Genomic DNA, 24939 nt, shown 5'->3' on the forward strand with positions numbered 1-24939 from the left:
GGTTTGAAAAATGATAATATTCTAGTTCTACCCTTCCTTCTTTATTAGAAAAACTCTCCTTCATTCATCACTTGGCTCTTTGGACTATTTGGTATAGTTCATACCGGAAAGTCAGGTGAGGTACTTGACCCTGTTCAACTTTTCAGAAGGATGAAGCTACTCCCTACATCCTCCAAGGAGACCACAGAGGGTTATTTAAGTTGTTTTGTTTTGGTTTTTTTCAGAATCATTATGAACTCATGAGTTCAAATATATTCAGTGTTTCAATCTATTGTGGATTTTATTTGTACTGATGTAAACTGCTCCATCTGTTGCTGGTGGAAACTCTTCAAAGTCAGCTCCTTAGTTGTTTTGATATCAACCCAGCCATCTTACTTAGGCTGCCTGCCTTTGGTGTGACAAGAGGTTTCAGACTCTTCTTACACATTTTCTGCTCCAGATAAGAGAATGTTTGTTCTTTTTAACGAGAGTTCATATTCAGAGACAAAAATCTTGGTACAAAGGATAGTCATTGTTATGATGTTACTGTTTTTAGGTCTTTTCAGTAGGAAATACTTTTCTTTTTTTAAAAGAAAGTATATCTTGATTTTACAATTTTGTATATTTGATTTTACACTTTTGTATATTTGATTTTATACAATCTCTTTACTTTATATTGATATCAAATATACAGGTACTGAGTTTTACTTAACATTTTGATTTTATATCTGCAGCTCTTTTCTCTAACACTAAAAAAAAAATCTTGCTTTCTTATGACATTAACATACTTCCTAGTTCACTTTATCTATATCTATCTACATTTCTGAGAACGACTTAAGATTTTACTTTACAGTTAATTTTATGTTCAGGTATATCCTCCTTATGAATGTTAAGACAAACTAATGTATTTTAAAGTCATTTGAAATAATTCCCCTTTGTGAAATTATGCCCCCTACATATTAGGTTCATTTGTTTCATTTCGCTGTCAATTTTTAGGGACTGCCTTTTTTTCACTTTTGGTTTGGTTTAGTTTGATAATTAGGTAAGGGGCTGACATGACTCCACTTCAAGTCTACCAAACAAGGCAGACTCTGCGAAGTCTAGCTCCTTCTCCCATTCCCACACCTATGCACTCCTGTCCCCAGAGGTAACTGTTTCAGTTTGGGGTTTATTCTTTTATTGTTTTCCTTTAATATAAGAAAATACATATAAATACACACACATTTGTATCTTCTACTGCTTGAGTAAATGGTAACATAACATGAGATACCATGTTTCTCCCTCTTACCCTGGGAATTGCTCCTTACAAGTATGGAGAGATGCCCTTTGTCCCTTTCTACAGCTGTGTAGTACTCCACTGGGGTGTCTCCTCTCACCACCTCCTCAGCCCCAAGCTCCCAGATTTTACAATCACTGCAGACCTGCTCTTGCCCACCTACCAACCCTGATATAGGCAAGGCAAGGCAATCAGAATTATAACAGAATAGCTTCATCAGCCTGTTGTGCCCATTCATGTGTAGCTTCCTGTGCTAGGCACTTGCCTCATCCCCTTTAACATTTGCAGCAGTCATCTGAAGTAAGTAGCAAATGCAAGTTTGAAGAAATCAAATCACATGCCCAAGGTCACACAGCTGCTGATCTGGGAACAGAACCCTTACATCTCTGAGGCAAAAAATCTACATTCTTGGCTGTTTCGCTTCTCAGACCCTCCTGGCTGTGCCTCCAGAAGTTCTGTGTGGCTCTGCCAAGTGCCAAACAGAGAAGGAGTGGAAATGGATCTACCTGGCATCTGTGACCCACACCAAACGCTTCTGGGAGGCAAGACCTCAGAGAGGCAGCAGGACAGGATGGGAGCCTGCTTGGGCTAAGCGAATCCCTGAATCCAAGCCCCAGCCTCACCTTCTCCTGGTTCTGTGACCTTGGGCCATTTATTTACCTCCTTGTGGCACAGCTCTCTTACCTGTAAAGCTAACTCAGAGGTGCAATGAGGATGAAGGGGGAGGATGAGTGAGAAGGCACCCAGGAGTGCCTGAGGCACAGTGAGTGCTCAGTAGATATTTGTTGAATCAACTTGAACAGGAAGCAGCTCTTGAGCACCCGCTCCCAGGGAATCATCTATAGCAACAGTGGAAGGACAGAGCCAACCCAGCTCATCCACAGCAGGTGTGTTTTCTTCTCCAAGTGTGGTCCTTGGACCAGCTGCATAAGCATCATCTGGAAACTTGTTAGAAATGCACATTCTGAGGGAAGGCCCCAGCAATCTGTGTTTTCACCAGACCTCCAGGTGATTCGAGAACCACCGCTCAGAGAAAAGCTCAGCAACCTGAGTCCATAATGACAGGGAGAGGGGTGAGGCAGTAAGGAGCCTAACCTCCAGAGTTAACCCCTTCATTCACTAGCACATAGTGGGTGCAGAGGAGAACAAGGAAGATAAAGTTTGAAAGTCTTATTGGAGCTTGCATTCTGGGGAAGATGTAGACAGAGTGTAAACCCAGGACCAAAGACCTGAGATGGTGTCTGTTAATGATCAGTGCCATGAAGGATATAAACAAGGTGGCATGACAGAGGCTGAGGGTCTTTAGATGGGATGGTCAGCTCTCTCTGAGGAAGTGACCCCTGAGCTGCCATTTGAATGGGGAGAAGGAAGCAGCGTGTAAAGATAGGGGCAGAGTGCTCCAAACACAGGGTCAGCAGCTGCAAAGGCCCTGGGGCAGGACAGAACTGCATACATGAAGAGGAGCAAGGAGGCAAGTGTGGCTGGAGCCAGTGTAAGTAGTGATTCTTACCTTGTTCCTTTTCTGAGGTCAAAACAGTCACACTACCCCTGTGCCAGAAGCGAAGGCAGGACAAACGAGAGCCTTCTTCTCCAGGTGCTGCTGGGGGGAAGGGAGCAGGCAATGGCTGGGTGTGCAGAACAGCAAGAGGGCTCACTTGAGTGGGCTTTGTACTCCAGCCCTGCCTCAAGATCCTCCTCACCCAGAGCCAGGCTTCTCTGCGCGATCCCTCCGTTTCCTCTCTGCACCGTAGGGAGAAGCAGTTCTTCCAGGAAGGCCCTGTTTCCATGGCATTTTAATGATTATGGCACCAGGGGAAGAAAAAACGCAGTCTGGGGAGACTGGGACACCGGACCTTGAGACCAGCTCTGCAACCAGTTACATAATTTTGGGCAAGGGATTTCACCTCTTTGACCTTGTTCTGCATCTGGAAATAGAGATGGGCATGGCTTCCTCCCAGGGTGGTTGTAGGGATCAAAATACACAGAGTGTACAAGACAGCTAGCCCAGCATCCAGTGGGTGCTTGAAAAAGAGCAGCTAACACCATTTTCTTCTTCATCAGCAGAAAGTTTAATTTCTTCAGATCCAGTATTTTACAGATAATGGTAGAAGCAAGTAGGAGCAACAATACTAGTGATCTAAGAATACAAAGTTCCTGTCTGAACTCAGAGCAGTTGATGATGGAGAAGCTGAGACATTTCCACCATGAGCACATCAGCCCTGACCCCAGGAACGGACCGCCCTCATGGAACACTGAGGCCTCATGGCAGTGAGGGAGAGGGCCCGTGACCAGGAGAAGAGCTAGCCCAGCACTGTCCTAGAGAAATACATGTGTCATTTAAAATTTGCCAGTAGTCACATGAAAAAAGTAACAAGAAACTTGTGAGAATGATCTTAACAGTATATTTTATTAAAGCCGAAATATTCAATGTGTTACCATTTCAACACGGATTCAATACAATACTCAGTACAGAATATTACTAAGAAGATATTTTATATTCTTTTTTTTTGTACTAAGTCTTTGAAATCCAGTGTGTATTTTACACTTACAACATGTCTCAGTTCAGACCAGCTAGGTCTCCAGCACTCATTAGCAACACGTTGGTGGTGATGGAAATGGAAGGAGTGGCTCAGGAGTCTGCACACGACGGCCCCTGAGCCAAATCCATCCCGCCCCTGACTTTGTACAGCCATGTGAGCTAAGAATGGTCTTTACATATTTAAATAATTGGGGATGGGGGAGAATCAAAACCAGAACATTTTGTGATATGTGAAAATGATACGAAATTCAAATCTCTGTGTCCATAAATAAGGTTTGATTGGAACGCAGCCCCACCTCTTCATCTACAGAACATCTCTGACTGCTTTTCACAGCTGAGTGGAGCGGTCCTGACAAAGACAATCTGACCCACGAAGCTAAAGACATGTACTCTCTAGCCTTTTACAGAAAAAGTTTCCTGGCCCGTGCTGCAGGGAGTAGAGCACACTTCCCCCAGCCCCTCCTGACTCATTTCCAGATCCCTCCGTGGGGAGAGATGACTCACGGACACTCCAGATGCCCTGGTGGCCATCGTCCCAGCTGGTCACCGTGATTTTGTTGGTGTTTGGGAGTATTTTAATAAGGTGGATTTACTTCATTTCCCAGCACAGGTTCTGTTTCTTTCATTTAAATCTGTCATTATAAAGTCCTAAGCCAAGAGTCCTGAAGGAAAGGCTTCAAGGAGAGCCTCCAGACTGGGTAGCCCTCAGTTGACTTTGACAGCCACCAGTCTGGCACCAGGTTGGTCGGATGGGGTGAGCAGCAGCCCTAAGGAAGGGGCCTCAGTGACCTGGGCCAGTGGGCGGTTTCCTAGCTGTGAGTTGCAAACAGGGCCCCCCAAATAAATCCAGCCCCTCTGAGCTAGGCACTGGATGTGCATTATCATGCACATCCCTTCACAAAGGCACTAACTCAGAGCTCCTGGTAAGGGGATCCATCTGAAGGAGGGGTCCGATTAATCAGGCCCCTCAGCAGGTGAGAAGTGTCCTCCTGCAGTGACACCCCATTCTGCCATCAGCCCTGAGGACAACCTTTTACTGTGCTGACAGGTACAGAATCTCCTCAGTTCCCATAACAAAGCAGTAGCTAAAGAGGTACCCTGGCCAGACTTTACTCTCTCCCCAGAGAGACACAGGAGAACAGGTGGATGGAAGGAGGCCATGTTCCCTGGACTTAGTCTGGGAGAGTGTTTTGTTAAGGAGGGTGAAACAGAGACGTATAGTCCAGACAGGCTGGAGAACAAACCCTCATCTGTATCCTCAGTGCCAGCATGAGCTGCATGACATCCAGAACCTCTGCAAGCCTCCGTTTTCTCATCTGGAAAGAGGGGGCATGAACAGTCATCACGTATAGTGAGAAAAGAAATCAGACAGCAACATAATGGGTGCTCAGGAAATATCAGTTGCCCCTATCTTATCTTTCCCTAGCTCCCCGACGGGGAGCAATTCATGGGGATAGAGCAAAATGGTACTGGCCCCTAAGATAGAGTGTACAGTGTGTAGGTTAATTTACGTAAGGGCTCAGAACAGAGTAGGGCACAGAGTAAAGGTTTTATATGTGTTTACTGGCATGACTATTTTGTTGTTATTATTATTATTAAGCCTGGGAAATGCACCAACCTCCTGAAGACGTTTATGGAAACAACTCCTAAAGAAGGCCGAGCAGTGGCGAAGAGACCTCTGACAAGCCGCTCGACAAAACCACGTCTCAAGCGTGGAAGAATCAGGGGAGTTGCCTCATGTTATTTGCAGGGATGTGAACTTCAAACACCAGCACCAGAAATTGGCCTGAAGGACCCATTCTACATTGCCCTCCTTACCAGCTTTTGAATGTTTCTAATTAGTACAGATGCAGAACGGAGCAGATCTGTCACAGAATTAAATTAGCCAGCATCACGCATGTCCAAGCAAGAGCGAGGCCATTTTCACCCATGCCGTCAGGCAGCTGGGCAGCTCTCACGATGCTCCAGAGGTTTGGCGGAGAGTCAGAGCCAGTGAAGTCACTGCAAGGTGGGGGGGGACACTGTAGCACGCCGCCTGAGGACAGCTTTATTTATGCTCTTGCAGAATGTACAAGCGGGTCTTGTTTTTCTGGATGGTGAGGGAGCCGGCTCACATAGCGTTCGTGATTCTACATTTAGAATTGTGTCTTCATTCACATTCTTTCCATGCAGCTCACAGCTCCTGGACTGGAAGAGAGTGGTCACTTTGCCTGGGCCCATCCCCCAGAAAGATGCCAGCTCTGGCTCATGCAGACCCTGATGAGCTCCTGGTGGAGCTTGGGCTGAGTTCGCTGGCTGTGTTTTGTGCCTGGGGTGGTCCATGCCAGTGCCCCGCCAGGAGCGAGCCACACGTGGTGTCCGTGGCACGGGGCGGGTGGGGGCATATTCTGGGAGAAATCAGATTCTGCCGCGGTCAGCTGTGGTCAGGCTAGCTGGATAGTCATGGACCAAGCTCTGAGGGCTCCTGCTCCCAGGACAGCCTCTTGCCAGGTCAACTGTGTTTTATTGTTCTCTCCTGACCCCTCCTGCTGACGTCGTTGACAAAGCTGCCAGCCACAGCCCTGCCCCCTGAATGTTCTGTGGACCATCCTTATGGTTTTCTTTTCTCAATCAGTCACTTGAAGCAAACACCATCAGCGCCTGACACACAGCAAAGCTCACCGCTTCTAGGATCCTAAGCCAGACATGAGGTCATGTTCACCACCTGTGAAGAATTAAAAGTAAGCTGGGGAAGAAATGTTGTGAGGAGCGGGAGGAAAGGAAATGAGGAAAATCAGGGGCCCTGCTGAATCATTTCAGCTCAGGTTACCTGCTCCCCAAAGCAAACTCCTGCATAAAATGGGATTTAGTAATGCAACTATTCCTAAAATCTGGAACAAAATGACTTGGGTCAAAGCAGATAACATATGAGCTGGCTATAAATTTATTTCAACATGTAATCAGAAAAAGAATTAGAGCATCAAATCCATGATTTCTCAGGTATTGCTGTTGACCAGAAAGCTCTGTTTTTTAAAAAAGTAGGTCAATTTAAATTCTCTTTATAGAAAGATAAGTTAAAAATAGTACAGATGGTTGAAGATGTGGCAAAAATCATGAAAAAAATAACAAGTAAATAACTACCATTTGAGAAGCTTTGCAATATAGAAGCATATCCGTGTACATGAGCTCATTTGATCTTCAACCCCACAGAACACAGGCAATCTGTCCATCTTAGAGACGAGTAAACTGAGGCACAGAGAGGTTAAGTGATTTGGCTGGTGTCAAATAGCTAGGAAATACAAGGGGCCAGGGCTCCAAATCCTGTTTTGTTTTTGTTTTGTTTTGTTTTGTTTTGTTTAATGCTGGCTCATGTCTCAGATTGATCTACCAGTTTGGCTAGTGTTGATTTTGACAAGCAGGGGAGGTAGGTGGGGTGGGTAGAATCAAGGGGTTCACTTTGGGTCTCCCTCAAACCACCTCTGAGTGCTGATCAGTGAGCAGGTGTCCCCACAGCCAGGTCCTAAGTTCTTAGGGCAAAAGGTAAGTTTTGAGGCTTCCAGGAGGAGGAGGGGCGGGATGGTCTTGCTGGTTGGGGGTCTGAACCCTCCATCTACAGGGCAACAAGGAGCTGTTCTTTCTAACTTGTTTGAACTGAAGTGCATAGACCCAGCTCCCTGGGACCCTGGCCACTGGTGGGTTCAAGGCTGGAGGTGGTGCCAGGCCTTGCGTTGGGGCTAGAACTGAGGTTGTTGGCTGTGAGGAGCCCCTGGGGGTAGGCAGGGCAGTCCACAAATAGGTACGGAGGTACAGTACGATACAGACTTCCAAGGGCTTTGGGCATCTCAAAGAGCAGAGCACCTGTCTGGGACTGGGCACCTCTGCCTTCCCAGGCCATGGGGCAGGGGAGCATGAGAAAGGATCTTGAAAAGAAAGAAAAAAAAACCTCCTGCATTAAAACTCTTGTGCTCCTGGTAGTGAGCGGACTCTTCCAGGGTCAACTTGGAGAGGGTAAAGAGGGCACCCAGGAGCTGGCCCGGCATAAGCAAAGGCAAAGGGGTTGGCAAATGTCTGGGGGTCTGCAGGCAGTTTGGGGAGCAGGTGACCCCAGGCCAAGACAGGAAGTGGCCATTGGGAAGGCCGATGTAAGCCCACCTTGGAGCTGTGGAGGGACCAGCCCCTCCCAGAGATGGAGAGGGGAGCTCTAATCTGGCAGAAAGGGGTCGATCCACTGGCACTTGGACCTTGCAAACAACCAGACCTGCCATGGCCAGGCTCATCAAGTGCCTACTTACCTTGCCTCTTCTCTGATTATTTCATATCCTTCTGCAACTGTCACCCTGAAACCCCAGGCTGGCCTTCCCCCAGCCTGCAGCTGGGCGTGTTATTTTGCTCCAAAAGCACAGCCCAGTACGGCTCCTTACTCGAGGAATGCAGGCTGCGGTCCTCTGAGCCGATGATGAAACGGGCTATTTCTGCCCCGGGGCATCAGCAGGCCTCCAGGCGCTGGCTCCAAGGCACACAATATCGTGTTTTTAATGTTTCCCTAAACAAATGTTTTCCTTTGCACCTCGGGATATTTTTATTTGAATCTCAGTGCTGGAATAGTTTTAAAAAGCATTCTGGATTGAAGTTGGAATCGTGGTTAGGGTCCGGCTAAGAGGCAAGCAATTTCTCACTCCCCAAGTTATCTATTACCCGGTGGCCGATCTGGATGTAAAAATAGCTGCTGAGGCTGTTTGTTTAATCTGACTGTTACTTGACACCACGCGGGTGTTGCAGTGGGGACTGTTTGCCTCTTCCCCACCAAGAACACCATTTGGTTTCCCCCGGCTGGGTCTCTATTTAGGTGCGCTTCCCGAACTTCCAGTGTCTGGCCAGCTTCTGGTCACTGATTTTCCTCAGGTGGGCAGGTTTGTGAACAATAAGAGGTCTGGGTCTTGAGTCCGGTCCCCTCTATCTTTGGGCAGTCTGGCTGACAAGGGAAGACGTTTTGGCTGCTGGGCAGAGCCGGGCTGCTGGAAGAGTTAGGGTTCTGTCCGGTTCCTGGGAGGCCTGAAGAGCAAGCCGCCGGGACTAGCGGAGAGCGGAAGGTAGGGTCGGACGTTTGTCTGGGTCCCTCGTGCAGGCTGGGAGGCTCAAGCTCCGGCCGGCCCAGAGGGATGTGCACTCTTGCACCGGCGGGGTTGGGATGTTGCTCTGTGCCAGGGCGCTGTGCAGGGCGGTGTGAGTGGCCAGGGGCATGTCGGGGGCTGAGCTTCTTCAGTGCTGGGTGTGCCGTGGTGCTGGATTGCCATGTGGACTATGCGGGAACAGGGTACATGGTATAGACGTGTGTGACTTTGTCCTTCTGTGCATCTGTCAGGGCGCTCTGCTCCCACATGGCTGAACGGGTACAAGCCTTGGGTGTGCCCAGGGCACTGTGTTGTCAAATGGGGGCAACCCCACAGGTTCTATTCTATGGCAGGAGACTGGCTCTCTTGTGTCCCCCAATGCTGCGCCAGGCAGGGTCCTACCAGCTGTAACAAAGAGGACAATTGGTCATCAGGACATTCTGGCCCATGAACTCTGAGAGCATGTGTGGCCTCAACAGGGAACCCGCCCACAGACTGTGTGTTCTCCCACATCCCGGGGGTCCCCAACCAGACTCCTGCAGGGTGGGCTTAGCCAAATCTAAAATCATATCTTCTTTTCCTCGTGGAGGAGAACTGATCATTGAGAAGAGCAATATTGAATATGTGTGGAAATCTAAATAGCCTTTAAAAAATTATTATTTAGGACTTTATAACACCCCCATGGATACTGATAATGGAGGAGGCTAGGCATTCGGGGGGCAGGGGCAGGGACTGTATGGGAAATCTCTGTAACTTTTACTCAATTGCCCAATTTCGCTGCAAAGCTAAAACTGCTCTAGAAAATAAAGGTTATTTAAAAAAAAAAAAAAAAACCTAAATTTATGGATCATTTCTTTGAACATATCTAACCCAATTATAACAAACAATATTTGAAGTAATATTTTTAAAACCCAAAATTATAGGAGTCCTAGAAAGTAGATTAAGCAAATGTTCACATTAAATGAAGTCTGATTTTCCTGCATTTGTGTTCCCTTTACTACAGTGGTAGGTTAAACCAGGGCCGTGGGCTGGGCTCCTGGTTTTGTAAATAAAGTTTTATTGGCACACGGCCACACTCGTTCATTTACATAATGTCTACGGCAGCTTTCACACAACTGTCCAGGCTGTGTGGCCGGCAAAAACAAGATATTTACTATGCAACCCTTCACAGAAAATGTTTGCTGACCCCTGTTGTACATGAACACTCCTTGAGATGGGTCAATCTGGTGCACACACAAACAGCAGTGAACGTTCTAGCTTGTACAGCAGCCTGTGAGCTGGACCCTTCAGGACCCGTGGCTGGCTCTGGAGCTCCCTGCCCCTTCGCTGGGCCTGTTTTTCCAGTCTAGCTGGTACAGGAAATGTTCAGTTTGCCCCCGGGAGGATTAGCTTTGCTGTGGAGTGTGGCCTGGGCTGAGCAGGGCAGATTGTGCTTATCGGAATGCTTTATAAATAGACGCCTCTGGGTGACCCAAGTCCAGCATGCGTCTGCCCCTTGGTCTTCAGGGGGAGAAAATTTGTGCCTGCTCACTGGTGACCAGAAGCTCGTTGGGATGGGAGCACCTGTGCCCCCTGGGAGGAAAGCCGAATGCTGGGTCCTGGAAACAGAGGGACTTGGATCCCCTGGGAACCCAGGAGACAGAGGTGTGTGGAGGAGGTAGGGAAGGCCCGATGGCCCCGAGTTCTCCTAGGAAGAGTATGTCCACCCCGATGTCTTTTCACTGGGACTCCAGCGAGTGACCTGGTGTTTTCTGCTTTTTGCTCCTGACCCTAAGGAAGCCCCGGAGACCCTTACAGAAAGGGGAAGCTCCACATCTAGAATAAGCCCTATTCCTCCAGCCTGTGCCAGAAATCTCAGTAACTGAAACCCGCTGGCCAGTGGAGCCAGGCCTGGGCCATCGTCCTCCTTGGCTTTCAGGCCTTCACTCCATCTGCCCAGGATTACTGGAGAGACGAAAAGGGCTTTCAGAGAAGGCTGCCTTGTGGAGACACCCAGTGCTGACATTTCCCAACAGGCTGCAGTGGTCTTGGTTTTATCTCCATATGAGGGTTTATATCACATTTCACCAGATCCAGCCAATCCAGAGCCCTATAACTCAATCTTATGTCTCATTTCATTAGTTGGGAAAACCCGAAACACCTCTTAGTTTCTACTTGATCCCAGGGGTTGCAGGACCTGAGCTGGGGGTGCGGGGGGAGGGGGAGGACAAGGGATCATTCAAAGCCTTGGATCAAGGCCCCAAAATGGAACATGTGGAGCACTGCTGAGATGTGTCCCCCCCAACGTAAGTCATCGCTATCATTCTGGAACACTCCCTGGAGGGGGCTGCATGTGTGAGTACTACGTGACAGCGGATGTCAAGGTTGAGACAGAGTGGGTTCACAGCTGGCCTAGGTCCCTAGGCTGAAGGCAGAAGGAGGCTTGGTGCGAAGCAGTTTCCCGTCCGAGCTGCGGATGCCAGAGTGTTTGGGAATCTGAGTGCAAGAGGGGCCAAAGAGTCAATGGACCATGAATGGCTTTCTCCCCAGGACTTGGTAGACCTCTCTTTCTCATAGGAAGGGGAAAGGGACCCTTCTGGACCACAGCCCATGAAAGTGGGGAGAAGGCCTTCCCTATATCCTCCATGCTCTGCTTGGCCCTCCCTGAAGACTGCACAGCAAAGGGCTTTCGGTATCAGTGGGAGTCCTTGGTTCCTTTGGGCCTCTGCACTCTGGATGCTGTTCCCTGGCCTCAGTGGGTCCCTTTTGTCCCTGAGTGGCCCCTTCCCAGGTGAGCTTGAGCTGCTGAGGAACTTCAAGGCTGAGCTAAGAGAGGGATTTCATCTCAGCCATGACCCATCTTAAAGCCTTCACCTGAAGCTTAAGGAAGGCAAGGGGAGAGAGGAAAGTGAGATTTGCTTGAGCAACCCAGGGCTTTCCCTACTCCCTGCCCAGTCTAGAGGCTGGTTTCAAGCCTCTGAGCCCTGCCTGCGATGGATAAGTCATGCTGGAGCTGCCCCTTGGCTTACCCTGGCCTGGGGCAGCCTGGCCACATGTAGCACCACCAGCTCGTCCCTTCCCCTGGCCCTGTCTGCCCCTCTCTGAAGCAGGTTAGCCCCAAAGGCTGCAGCGATCAAGGGGTCAAAATTCAGACCCACTGGGCTAAACCCACGGGTTCAGAGCCATTTCTCACCCTCAGTGTCCCACCAAGTTCATCACGGCAATCTGGCTGCGTTACTCCTGTATACAAAACACTTACGTAGATCTCTGGTTTTATTCTCACATCCAGCATGCAAGGTTTCCCCAGATTAGTTCCAGTGATGGCCTAGGAGATGCAGGCATGGTTTTCGAGGGGAATGCCCGCCATACAAACACCGAGGCTGCTAAAGGTCAGCTGATGCCCATTCAGAATGAGGGAACTGAGTGGTTTGCTCAGGCACAGAAACCAGACAGAGAGGGCAAAGGTACAAGGTGGTTCCGAGGACAGGGAAGCCTCAGGGGTTCTGGGCAGCCGCTGCCTCGCTTCTCTCTCTCTCTTCTGTGTTGGGGAAAGGCAGTCATCCTTGTGACCCCGTGCCCTGGCCCTGGCTTGAGCAGGTTGCGTGGTGGGGATGGTAACCCCAGGTCGACAGTTGCTAGGTGTCAGTCACCTCACAGACACGAATTCACTGAGTCCTCCCAAGGACACCAGGAGGCAGGTACTACTTTAGTCTCATTTTACAGGTGAGGAAGCCAAAGCACAGAGAGGTTTTGTAATTTGCCGGGGGCCCGCTCACAGCTGGTACAGCAAAGAACGATGCCCAAGGAGGTCTGGCTTCAGTCCAGGCATTTCCCACTATGTTATAGCGCCCCCGTCTGGAGATTAGAAATGAGGCAAGTGACATTTAGTGAGCACCTACTATATGCTTTACGTACATGAGCTCACTCTGCAATTCTGTTGGCCGGTGTTAGTACCACAGTGGTAGATATGGAATTCCTTCCCAGCATGGTCTGTTTCAAAAACTCAAGGTCTCTAGCAGTGGAAGCTTCCATTTATTGAGTCCTTACTCTGTGTCTCTTCTGGGCTCTTGATATTTTTTACCTCTACCCTTCACAACCACCCAGAGAGGTAGGGATAGTTACAGATGAGGGAAGGGAGGCTCAGAGAGGTGAGGGAACTTGCCCAGGTTGCACAGGGCTAGGAAACGGGAGCATGGTCTGACCCTAAACTTTCCACCCCCCTCTGCTTGGTGCCCAGGCTGGAGCCAGCTGGGTGCCTGTGCACAGACTGGCATCAAACTCCCTCCCAGCTGACTTCAAGCAAGCCCTGCCGGTGAGATCACCCTCTTCCCGCCTCCTGGACACTGCAGCTCGCACTGACCTCTGCCCGTTCTCCCCTCACAGATGACTGTCCCTTGGAGAGGGCACATTTCTGATTGATCTCTGCACCTCACACATGCATGGCCTGCCCAGAGCCAGGCCTAGAGACAGGCAGGCACAGCCCAAACCACCGTCGTTGACAGCTATGAGCCCCAAGTGGCCCAAGTGCCTATGACTTGTCAGTACAACCTCCCGGAAATGGGTCCAACCTCCAATTGCTCAAAACCTAGGGCAGTGGTGCTCCAAGTGTGTGGCCCCAAGACCAGCAGCACCTGTATCCCCAGATGCTGTGGCCCAGCCCCGATTTCCTGAGTGAACATCTCTGGGGTGAGGCCCAGAACTCTGTTTAACAAGCCCTCCAAGGCATTCTGAAAAGCAAGGACCACTGACCTAGGAAAGAAAGGGGAGACAAGATTTCTTGTTGTTCTCAAAAACAGTAGAAGATGCTCCCAGAAGCTGATAATTTTTCCACTTCAACTCATTGTTGAAGCCATTGTTTTAAATAACATTGCCTGTTGAAAGAGCATTTTTCAGTTTTAATTTTTAGAAGGATAGCCTGGATGGCCACGTCTGAATTCCTTTTCTTTCTGCTGTAAGCACTCCACGAGGAATTCATGAAAAAGGAGGGATATTTGTCAGTTCCATGACTGTGTCCCCAAAGCAGGGAAGTTCTCTCTTTCCTTCCCTGGAAGAGTTGGGCTCACAGCTGCCACATGGTTTGGAGAAAGGACAGCTGTCATCTACCAACCAGCCATCTCCCTTCTACATCCCAGCCTCCAGCAGGAAGTGAGGAGAAGGCCAGAGAGAGCAGGGCTCTGCTGTGTATGTGAGGTTGGGGTGGTGTTAGAGATTCCCAGTGGCTCCATGGGATGTCCTCCTCCAGCCCAGATACACGTGCCTTCCTGGTAGTCCAGGGACTGGGAAGAGGGCGCCCTGCTGGATGCTCCCAAGGGACGGTCACTTCCAGCGGTTGCCTTCTCTAGCTTTACTAAAGCAAATGCTCCTTGGTGGGAAGAGGAGGGTGTGGGAGATGGAAGAGAAGGTGCTAGGAGAGAGGTCTCCACCCCTCCTTACCCTGCGGGGACACCATGGCAGAGGGAAACGCCTGCCCCATAATTCTCTACTTTGGCTGCACAAGGAGGGCAAAACCGTTTGGCACAGAGATTTGGGTCTGAATCCCAGCTCTGCCACTCCCTGGCTGTGTGACCTTGAGCGAGTTCCTCAGCCTCTCTGCCCCTCAATTTCTCCACCTCAGATTCCTTTGGCATGGGCCCTATCTAGCTTCCCCAGTGGTTGTGACCACTGAGCGAGATCGCACATGTCAAGTTCATGGCAGTTAGCAGGAGCTGGGTAAGCAGTGCTGGCTCCTCCAGCTCTGCTTCTCCCCCTTTGCCACCCAGCCCTGTGGTACCAGTTTACAGGTGGGGAAGTGGGGTCCGTAGATGGCGAGGGAGCTCTGCAGCCCCTCTGCCTTCTCGTGGTTCTGGGAGCCATCCCTGGAACCTCCTCTATCTGCCCAAGCCTGGGACACCCCAGGGCTGCTTTGCAGGGATGCCCCTTCCCATATGGCCTGGCTCTCTTCCCAGGGGCTAGAGAAAGGATGGTTACTAAGGGACACCCCACTCCCAGCAAACCCAAGTGCCTCTTCCTCTGGGAGCCTCTGAGAAAGCCCTCTCTGGACAAGGCCCTCCAAAGCAGTGTCTGGGCCATCGGTTACAATTGTCCCTGCAACACCCACTTCATAATCCATAGGGGCTTCCTCGAGGACCAGGCTGCTGGATATGCCTTCCTACCAGCCCCAGGTTACAAAAACAAGACTGAGGCTCAGATGGATTGCGTGATTTGCCCGAAGTCTTACTGATTCCACAGCTCTTAAATGGAGAGTCAGGTGTCCATCAGTGAGGGGCAGGGCAGGCTTTCAAGGCCTTGGCCCATCAAAAGTGGACTCCCGGGTGGAATGGGATGCAGGGGATAGAAGACCCCCTGTAGCCGTGGGTCTTAAAATGAGTGCTGGGGAGCCCTGAGGGAGAGAACCAGGAGTGAGGGGCCCTGCAGGGCGCCCAGGGGTGGGGTGGTGCCGAGCAGAGGTTCTCAGCCTGCAGCAGGCATTTCAGAAGCTCCTGGAGGCACCTCTTTAAATGCAGGTCGCAGGGACCCTCTCCCTCTGCAGCAGCCTCAGGTTCAAGCCCTACATCGCCAAGTATTAAACACCTCTGGACTCGAGGTCTTCCTCTGTAATGAGCAAGAGTGATTTCTACCTCACAAGGTTTTTTCGAGTACTGATTACATAATAAAAAATAGGAATCAATAATACTGGAGTCTATAAAGTGTCTCTTATGCCAGGTGCTCCGTAAAAGGGGATTTCTTTTACTCATTCATTCAACAGATGAATGGCCCTCTGTTAGGCCCAGGTACTGTACGGGGACTGGGGACACAGCACTGAAGCAGAAAGGCAAGGCCTGGCCCGTGGACCCAACCCCTGGGCGGTCTCCTCCCTTCCCCACAACGTGAATCTGGTCAGACCCTGCCAGTCACTGCGTTTGGGCCTTGGGTCTCCATTTCTCCATCCAGATGAGAACCCAGTATCACTAAAAATAGGGCAGCAGCAAACAGAGCCTGATCAGGAATGCCTGGAGATTCTGGTCTAGGACAGTTAAAAAAAAAAACCACACTGCCGACTCCAACTCATTATTGGGTCCTGAAATCACTCACTACATTGCAAATGGTTTTTTTTAAATGAAAGAATACAACAGAATAAGATGAAAATATCAGAGTGGTACATTTAAGCAGAGTAAGTTTTGTTTCGTGAATTTTCCTTGTTTTATATAAATATATGTCTCTGAGTTCATTGTACGCTGTGATGTAGATGTATTTCTTACTGTGTGTTGAGGGAAAAACGTGTGGAACCTCTGCTCCTGTGAGATATGTAGAGAAAGAGCGTGCACATAATTCCCTCGCTGCCCAGGGGCCTGCGTGCGGGTAAAATTCAGGGTCAGGATGGCCAGGGCTCACTGGGCTCGCTGGGCCTCCTTCTGGTGCGGGTGGCCCCTTGACTGGGGGAGAATCCAGGACCTGGTGAGTCCAATAGCTCCAAGCACCTGGAGACTTTCAAGCAGTGGCTGCCTCGGGGACCAGTGTCATGACCATTCCTTTGCTCAGCCTGCTCCGGCATGGGGAGCAGCCCCAGGTGGTTGGGGTGGCAGAGCTGGAGTTGATTTTTATTGTCCCAGTTTCGCAGGTGTAGGTAGAGGTGAAGTGACTTGCCCAAAATGACACAGCCTTGGAATAGGACTTCACCCAGGTCTCCAGCTCTTTCTACTGCCCATAACTGCCTGGTTGATTCCTATCTCATGTCAGTTCCTACTGTTTCCAGGATCCAGGGCAGGATGTTCCTGGGAAAGGTGGAAGGGATGAATGAATGAGTGAATGAACAAACAAAGGATGCTCCAGAGACTTTCTCCTTGCTTCTGTAAAGCAGTTCTCAGCCAGGGGTGATTTTGCCCTGGGGGTCATGGCAAAGTCAATGGTGCCGAGGCTGAGAAGCCCTGTCATTAATACACAGGGGCAGATCTTTAGCTCCATTTTACGGATGAGAAACCTGAGGCTCACAGACTTGCTGTAAGTTAGCCAAGGTTGTACTCAACGAATGCAGAGTAGCGCTGGGACCTGGCCCAGATCCCAGTGCACTCATCATTTCAATGGCCCCTGTGTTTCTGAAAGAGCTGCATGTCCCCCTTCTGGCAGCTGCCCTGCTCTGGTCTGGCAGTGGTGTGGACTTTGGGTTGTGTCTAACAAGGAGGCCAAAAGGTCATAGGGCTGAGCATTGAAACCATTTCTTCCAGTTTGGCCCCTTCTCATTTCCCAGCCTTTCACCTCTCCGTCAACTTCCCTATGACCCTCCCTGGGCGGTGGAGCGTGGCCGGCACTCACCCCAGCTCCAGGAAGGCACGAGGGAGGCAAGGGCAGAGTTGTTTGTGGTCAGATCTCTTCTGCTCCTATTTTACCTTTGATGGCAGCACAGATGCTCTTATAAAAGTAAATCGGGGCACCTCTAAGCCCACAAGAGGATCCAGTGCCCCTTGTCCAGGGGGGCATCTGGTCCCTGAGGCTGGTCCCCCAGCATCTGCAGAGAGCTCCCAGTGGAGCAGTGCTAAGAAGCTGGGCAGTGTTGGGCCTGAGCTCCTTCCGGTGGAAGGGAGCGTCCAGAGACGGCATTGACCAAGTCCAGCCCGTCTGGCCACTAGGAGCTTTAAGAAGTGATCCTCAGCAATGCCCAGCCATCAGGAATGGTCAGAAACAATGCTGCTCTTAGCTTTTGTGGAGTGAGACCCTTGTCCAAGGATCCTTATAGAAGCAACTGCAAATTCGATGGGAGCCTGCAGGATTCTGAGGCTCCAGGAGCTCATGTGCATGCCTCGTCCCAACTCTGCTTCAGACGCTGGGTCATAACAGAAATCAGCCATGGAAATCGGTCAGTGCTACAAAGCAGGGCTTTGGCCCCAGAGAGCAAAACATTGTTCTGTCTTCCTGGTCACACAGTTATGAAACAGGAACGGGACCCAGAAGAAGCAGGTTGCTGGGTCTTGGAACCCAGCCCATCTCTTCATCCCTCTCCTCCTCTCCTTGCCTCCATGCCTTGCTTCTCTGCTTTCCTCCCACAACTTGGTCCCCCCTTGACTGTGTGATGCCAGGTGCTGGCATCTTCCTGTCCTGGGGAGCGCTGGCTGGGTCAGGCCCAACTTTCCTTGTGCCAGGCTCCCTGGCCTCTAATTCCAGACACAGCCCCAGATCTGGGCAATGCTCAGAGGCTCCTGAGGAAACATCCCATCCAGACACAGTGGACCAGGGACCCAGGCAGGAAGTGGGAGTCAGGCTGGGCTGAGCTCCAGAGAGAAAGCATCTCTGCCCCCGAGCTCTCTCCCAAGGGCAGCAGAACACCAACAGCAGCTGCAGCTACAGCTCACAGCCAGCTCTGTGAGCCTGGCAAGCCCAGGCAAGCTGATTTCTTCAGCCACATCCCTGGGATGTCCTGGACTCCTACATGCTGCAGGGTTTTGAGGCCCCCTGTACACGTGATGTGATTCAGGGGGGATTCAGATGCATGCCAAGCCAGCGCTGCTGCCGGGGCCCCCAGTGCTAACCAACCACGTTCCTGGGGTTGGATGAAGGCGGCCTTGTCCTCTCCCAGCACATGGAAACCTCGGGGTCCATCTGAGAACCCTTGCCTTGCCCAGTCTAGCCCGTAGGTTGGGGCCATTTAAGTGAGGCCAAGCCAGGATGCAAGCAGAACCCCCCACCCTGGAGTGCCAAGAACCAGACCAGTGGAGCCAAAATGGCCAAACCAGATGTGTGATGACCTGTGCACAAATCAAAGGTGCGTTTTACGTTTATAAGAGGCACTACCCAATGGAAACCTGTCTAAGGCAATATGAGTGTGGCGCAATGCCATCCCTCAGTTCATTCCAGTTCTGCAGGGAGAAGGCCCAGGTCAGCCCTGCCTCAGCTGTATCTCCAGCACTAGAACGGGGTGGCACATAGTAGTGAACAGCTGTTGAGTGGATGGATGCATAAAAGAGCTTCAAGCGTGGCTTCTGAGAGCCCACGTTTACCTCTATTAGAATATAAATGAACCTGAAATTTCTGATTTCCAAAAGTCCAAAGGAATTACAAGGACAGAGCAATCATCGCATTGGGAGAGAGCTGGGAAGGAATCATCACGGGCCGGACAGTGGGGTCCTGGAGCCAAAGGCAGGTGTGATCCCACCTCCAGCACTCTATAAGGGACAAGCTGCCCAGGTAGTTCCAGTTTCCCAGCCATAAGGTGTAAGTGTTAGCGAGGAATGAATGAGGACAGTCACATGCAGCAGTGGCCCTGGACACTTGACAGGAGTCTGTGCCTGTCTCCAACTGAGGATGTTGATTTTGCCATGTAAAATGTAGGACATAGACAAAGACGTTCCCTCTGAAACAGCAAGCGGGAAGCCTGTTGGAAATTGCACAAAGAGGTCAAGAGCTTGGCCCACGATGGACCAGCAGGGCACACGTCCAGAGCAAGGCACCTGCCCGGTATGGGGTGGGTGGCAGAAGCTGTGCGTCCAACGTGTGTGCGTTCACAGGCTGGAACAAGCTGGCTGTGTTTGGTTTCACTGCACCAAACCACTCCTCAAGGCAACCCCAACTCAATGTCTCAAAAAACCACCCAGAAAGAGGAGCGAAAAGAATCAGTTCCAATTTGTCAGGGCCTTCTGGGTGTGATAAAGCCAACCCCTGTCATCTCCACCAGCTTCCTGCTTCGCCTTTACTGAAAAGTGAAAACACCATTCAATTAAGGTAATTAAATCCACCCAAAGAGCTAGAGCTCAAAAACCACACTACAGGCAAGTGGTCAAACCCGGCAACAAAGCAAATCTCAACAGCTTCCTGTGGGATGCAAGGAGAAAGGAAGGGCCTGCTTAGCAGCCGGAGAGCATCCCTCCCAGCTGTGCAAGGACCGGCCGCCTGAGCCTCCCCAGACAAGAGGGACCCTGTGCTGCCCAGTTGCATTGTTAGTTCTACTCCTGTGGTTGTCGTGAAAAAGCTGAGCTGAGAAGATTCTTGGGAGGTGAATAGAATGATAAACCCTCCTTTTCTCCATCAATCGTCAATTCTCCCTTGAACCCCAGCCCAGGAGCCCAGGACACACCCTTCTGTGCCTGAGCCCAAGGACCAGCGGGGTGAGGGTTTCATCCTGGAGAAAGTGTGGGGTGGTCAAGTGGTGAACCGAGCTGAATCCCAGCCCCAGTTCTCTTTTCTACATGCTGTGTGACGCTGAGCAATATTCTGCACCTCTCCGTGCCTTTTTTTCTCCACCTAGAAAATAGTGACAATGAGACCTGTTGAACCCATCCCATAAGGGTTATGAGAATCAAACAAGATAATGGATCCCAGAGTGTGTCTTGAACTGCAGGGTAACATGCAGATACGAGTCATCCCAGGATTGACTTGCTGGATTGGCCTCCTCTGACTGTGATCCACTTTGGGTCCTAAAAGTTGGTGAGGACCTCAGCTTGCCAGATAAAAAACAAGATTTCCAGTACAATTTGAAGTTCAGATAAAGAGTGAGTACCTATTTTTAGTATAAGTATGGGATGATTCATTTGATAGAGAAATTTGACTAATACAAAGTATAGCCCAAATATGGGACATACTTATACTAAAAAATGTTCATTGTTCTATCTGAAACTCACATTTCCCTAAATGTCCTGTTTTTTAATTTACTCAATCTGGCAACCCGGCCATGCCAGGCCACCAACTGCTACCTCCCTTGCTGTGTCCTGACTCCAGGACCACCCGGGCCGGGGTCCCCAGCCCAGCTCCGTCACTCAGCAGCCGTGTGACATGAAACATTCTGAGGTCCCATTATCTTGTCTCAGAACTGAAGGCGATAGTGCACAGCTGCAGAGAGGAATAAGGAACTGGGGCCTCCCTGGGGCACCAGGCAGGGCTCTGGTTCTGTGGGCCCATCACACTTCCTCAGCCCCGGGGCTCAGATGAGTAGCTGTGTGTGGCAATCTGGATCAGGGTCCCCTGGCCACTTCCTGTCGTCACAGCCTGGGGCAGGCCAGCAAAGGTTGGGTTGCTTGGGCTGGCTGCCAGCCAGGAGTCCCGTGGGAGACAAGGAAAACGTGAGGCGGCAGAGCTTTTGGTCCTGCATACCCACACCACACACTCGCGGCAAACCTCTGTCATCACATCCTTGTGGCCCAAGAAGCGTACCCAGCAATGGCAGCTGAAAGCTTTGACAAGTGGCCACCATGCCCCAGGCATCCTGTCAGTCAGAGACGAACCAGGCCGGGGACCTCACCCCCAAGGAGCTCAAAGCCTTCTTGGAAAGTTGGATTCATAGCAGATAAAGTGGAATAAAGCAGCGCAAGTGATTCTTTTAGAACTCTATGGAGAACAGAGGAGGAAGTGGTCAGAAGCTGGTGACCTGGGAACAGAGAGAGACATTCCAGGCAGAGGGACTGCCACTCCAAGGAGGCAAGCCAGGACCCACCTGGGCCTGCAGGTCCCTCATCCAGGGCACTGCAGGCCTGGCGGGAGGCGGGTATGGGGAGACTTCCAGCTTCCCCGCCAAGAGAGAGCCTTGAGGGTCATGCACAGCCATACGCAAGGGATCAGAAGAGAGAGAAAAAACTGAATCTGCACAAAGCAGCCTATTCCAGTCCATGATAATTCAACAGCGTTGTGCAGGATGACATGGAAAAAAGCACCATGTGAGAAAACGTTTTGGAAGAGTCCGAATTTAGTAATGACCGTGCAAAGGCTATTTCATTTCTCATGGTGACAAAAAGCTGACTCATGGGGATGCTCACTCAGATTTGGTTTGTCTGACATATTCTGAATCAAAAAGATGACCCTGGCAATGAGGAGAAGACAAAACACATCCTCAACAGTAATTCTCCCAGCCTCTGGCTACTGGGGCACATACATGCCCCCAGTTTTCCCCAAGCATGTCTTCACTATGGTTGTGTCACCAGAGCCTTTGGCCCCTCCCTGATGGCTGAACTGGAAAACCTTGTCCATTCATTCCTGTTGGGGACCCCGTTTCCCCTTGTGCGCTCCAGTGCTTTGCAGAACCTGTGCCCAGCATCCAGCCTCTGTGGATGGAGTGTTGAAAGACCAGTTCTCAGAGGGCTGTTGAGCCTCCAGGGTTGCCTGTACAACACAGGGCAGATGCCAGCACTTCACCTGCTGACACCTATAATTTAGGTATCGTTATCAGTTAATGGCCATTTGCGATGTGGCTGTAACCAACACCCCAGTTAATGTACACCACTATTATTTGCTGGACGCTAGCCCTCCAGAGAGATTCAAAACCATTCCCCAGCTTGGAACACTGAGTGCCATTAGAGAGACAAACAGGAAAATGGCAAAGTCATGAAGTCACTTATTTCTCCCTGATGTAAATGCTAGCCTATATTCACCCTGAAACTCAACCCTAACTTAACTGGTACACGCCATGGTGTGAGTGAACACCTTCTGCCATCCTGCGAGCTGGCTCTAAGGATAACTGCTCTGCCTGCTTCCACCTCCCACCACAGGCAGATTTTATATGTTTTAGGGCTAGGAATCAAAAAGGAAATTAAATCCACCTGGATTCAAATTCACTAATTTGAAATTTATGATAATTCTGAAACTACTGGATTATAACTGACTTTCAGTACAGTCCCACTAAGCCAGTCAATAGTGTGAATAATATCATGACAGAGGTGGAGGGATTTGCTCATTTTTAAACAGATATTTCTTGTGCTGTGCACTATGCCACAAGAGGAGATAGCCTGGAAAGCCAGACAGACACGGACCCTGCCACAGTGAAGCACCCAGGCTGGCAGGAGAGACAAGAATTCAACAATAATCACCCAGTTAAATACTTAATTACAATTATAATAAGTACTTCAAAGGAGAGGAGTATAGTGTGCTGTAAAAACAGATAGCAGAGAGATTTAAAACAACCTGAGGAAGCTGCCTTATTGAAGGGGCATGTGAAGTGGGTTCTGAAGTATACATAGGAGTTAAGCAGGTAACAGGAGAAAGGTAGAATTAAAGAACTCCAGGCAGAGGGGAAAATATGTGCAAAAGTCCTGAGGCAGAAGGTAGACGGCATATTGAAGAAGCTGGTAAAAGGCCAGGGTAGCTGGAAAGCCAAGTATGTGGGGGAAAATAGTCCAAGATGAGGATGAAAAGGGAGGCTTTGTTAAGAGAGATTGATTGTCATTCTTTCAAACTGGAAAGCCATTGAGGGATTCTAAGTAAGAGGATGACATGGACAGATTTGGTTTTTAAAAGCTGCTTCTGGGTATAGTGCAGAGAATGACTATGGGCTCCTGCGGTAGCCCGAGGTAGACATGACAGCAGCTGGGGCCACACAGTGGCCGTGGAGATTAAGATCAATGTGCGGAGGGGGCAAGAGACCTTTCAAAGATGAGACTCGTGGGACGTGGAAAGGGATCAGTTTCGGGGAGGCATGGAGGAGGGAGAGGGAGCAGTCACAAGTGACTCAGATTTCTGGGATCCTCAGAGGAAGAACTGGCTTGTAGGAAGGTCACGGGTTCCATGTTAAATGTGTGGGTTTGTGGAGCTGTCCAGGGGCAGATGGAAACAGACGCTGGAGCCCAGACAAGCTGCCTGGCCTGGACGTGCCGTCAGCGCGTGTCTGCTCATGGCGACACTGGGTGTGGGTAAAATCGCCCAGCGAGACTATCAAGGGAGAAGAGAAGAAGCCCCAGGGCCTGGCGCAGAGGAAATCCAACCATCCAGGAGAGGAAGATAAGAGATGAACCGTTAGGCCAGGCAGGGAGATGTAAAGTGTGTGCGTCCCACAAATCAAGGTGGGAGAGCTTCCCAGGAAGATAGTGGCCAACGGTCTTGATTGCAGCTTAGAAGTTAAGTCAGATGAGAAACAAAGTTACCCCTTGGGCGATCCACTGGGGGAGGGGAAACTAAAGGCAGAGTAAATGAGTCAAGGAAATAATGGGGGTGAGGAATCAGGAAGCATTTAAGAGAGCAAACTGATTTTGAAGGCCATAGACATAAATAGGATCTTACCGTGCCATGAATAAATATTCATTCTTATTTCTATATATTCATCAGGGCAGATTCCAAGACCTTTTTTATAGCATGATTTAACAATATGCCATTCTTTCTCACTCATGTTACCTGAGGGGAACTGCACCCTTTCACCTGAAAAGTGCTCTTATGAGCCAGACTTTTCAGCAATTCGGGTTGCCTTCCATCAAACAGCCCAAAGCAGGGAGCAGGATGGTTTTGTGCTGACCTCTGGAAAACGTGTTTCAGCCGCCATGACAGTGAGTCCGTGACCCCCAGCACAGAGTGATGGACTCCCTAAATGTCCACGAAATAAATGCACCATGTCCTTCTGCACCTCTGCCTCATCCATGTGTGACATGAACTGATTTCATCCTCATCCCTAAATTGTACCCCAGTGGTGCTGCAGGCAGCAGAATGGGCTCTCTAGTTAGTGACACAAATCTGAATTTTCCAGATCGTCTTAAAACCCAAGACCAGGGGTCCTTCTCAGTAGAACTTCTCCATCTTTCTTGCTCCTTCTTTTCTGTGCCTGTTTTGCCCTCCATTAAAATTCAGGATGAAGACACCCAGTTCAGAGCATTGCCACGAACATTTATTCGGCTTCTGTGTTGGTGTGTTCAGTACACAAGGGCAAATAAGACTCCCTTCCTGGACTCATGGAATTTTCTTTCTAATTGAGGAGAGAATGAAGCAATCAGCAATTCCTAAGACACGTGGGTTATAATGTGTGGCAATACGGCATGAGCTATGGAAAAGGTGAACCCAGCGTGCAGTGGGGACACAAAGGACCGCCTCGAGGGTCAGGGACGGGGCTAACCGGATAGTGAGCAACACAAAGTGCCTCTGTGCATCTCCAAAGAAATGCACTCCACAAATGTGAGTTACTATGATTATTAATATTACTAATAAACCACCATGGACTGGATTAATATCCAGGAGTTGCAAGATGAGGACAGTCTTCTGGGAACCCCAATGGTCTGCATTTATAATTTGCATAGTGGATTTATTTTAATTACTTCACACTTCATTCTGAGCACTCTTAAAATTCTCTTGGGCAGCTTTTTGGTTCTTTTAGCTGTCAAAATAGATGTTCAAGCCTCCTGCCAACAGTAAATCGAACAGTACTG

General features: G+C 49.9%; 1 protein-coding gene across 5 annotated transcripts in view; it reads left to right on the forward strand.

Moving 5' to 3' along the window:
• Nucleotides 1–3653: 3653 nt before the first annotated feature.
• LOC309636308 (cardiac-enriched FHL2-interacting protein) overlaps nt 3654–24939 on the forward strand; it is a 31214-nt gene continuing 9928 nt past the window's right edge. Inside the window, exons 1-2 of one of the 5 annotated variants that reach the window (XM_082408709.1) lie at nt 3654–6514; nt 8741–8863. The gene's annotated coding sequence lies outside the window, so the exon portion shown is untranslated. Of the gene's footprint in view, nt 6515–8537; nt 8864–24367; nt 24689–24939 lie in introns of those variants that run through there. The other 4 variants (XM_082408710.1, XM_082408711.1, XM_082408712.1 and 1 more) reach the window with 4 other exon arrangements.

Source organism: Balaenoptera borealis (assembly GCF_965194805.1).
Source record: "Balaenoptera borealis genome assembly, chromosome: 10".
In the NCBI taxonomy this organism is placed as follows: Eukaryota; Metazoa; Chordata; class Mammalia; order Artiodactyla; family Balaenopteridae; genus Balaenoptera; species Balaenoptera borealis.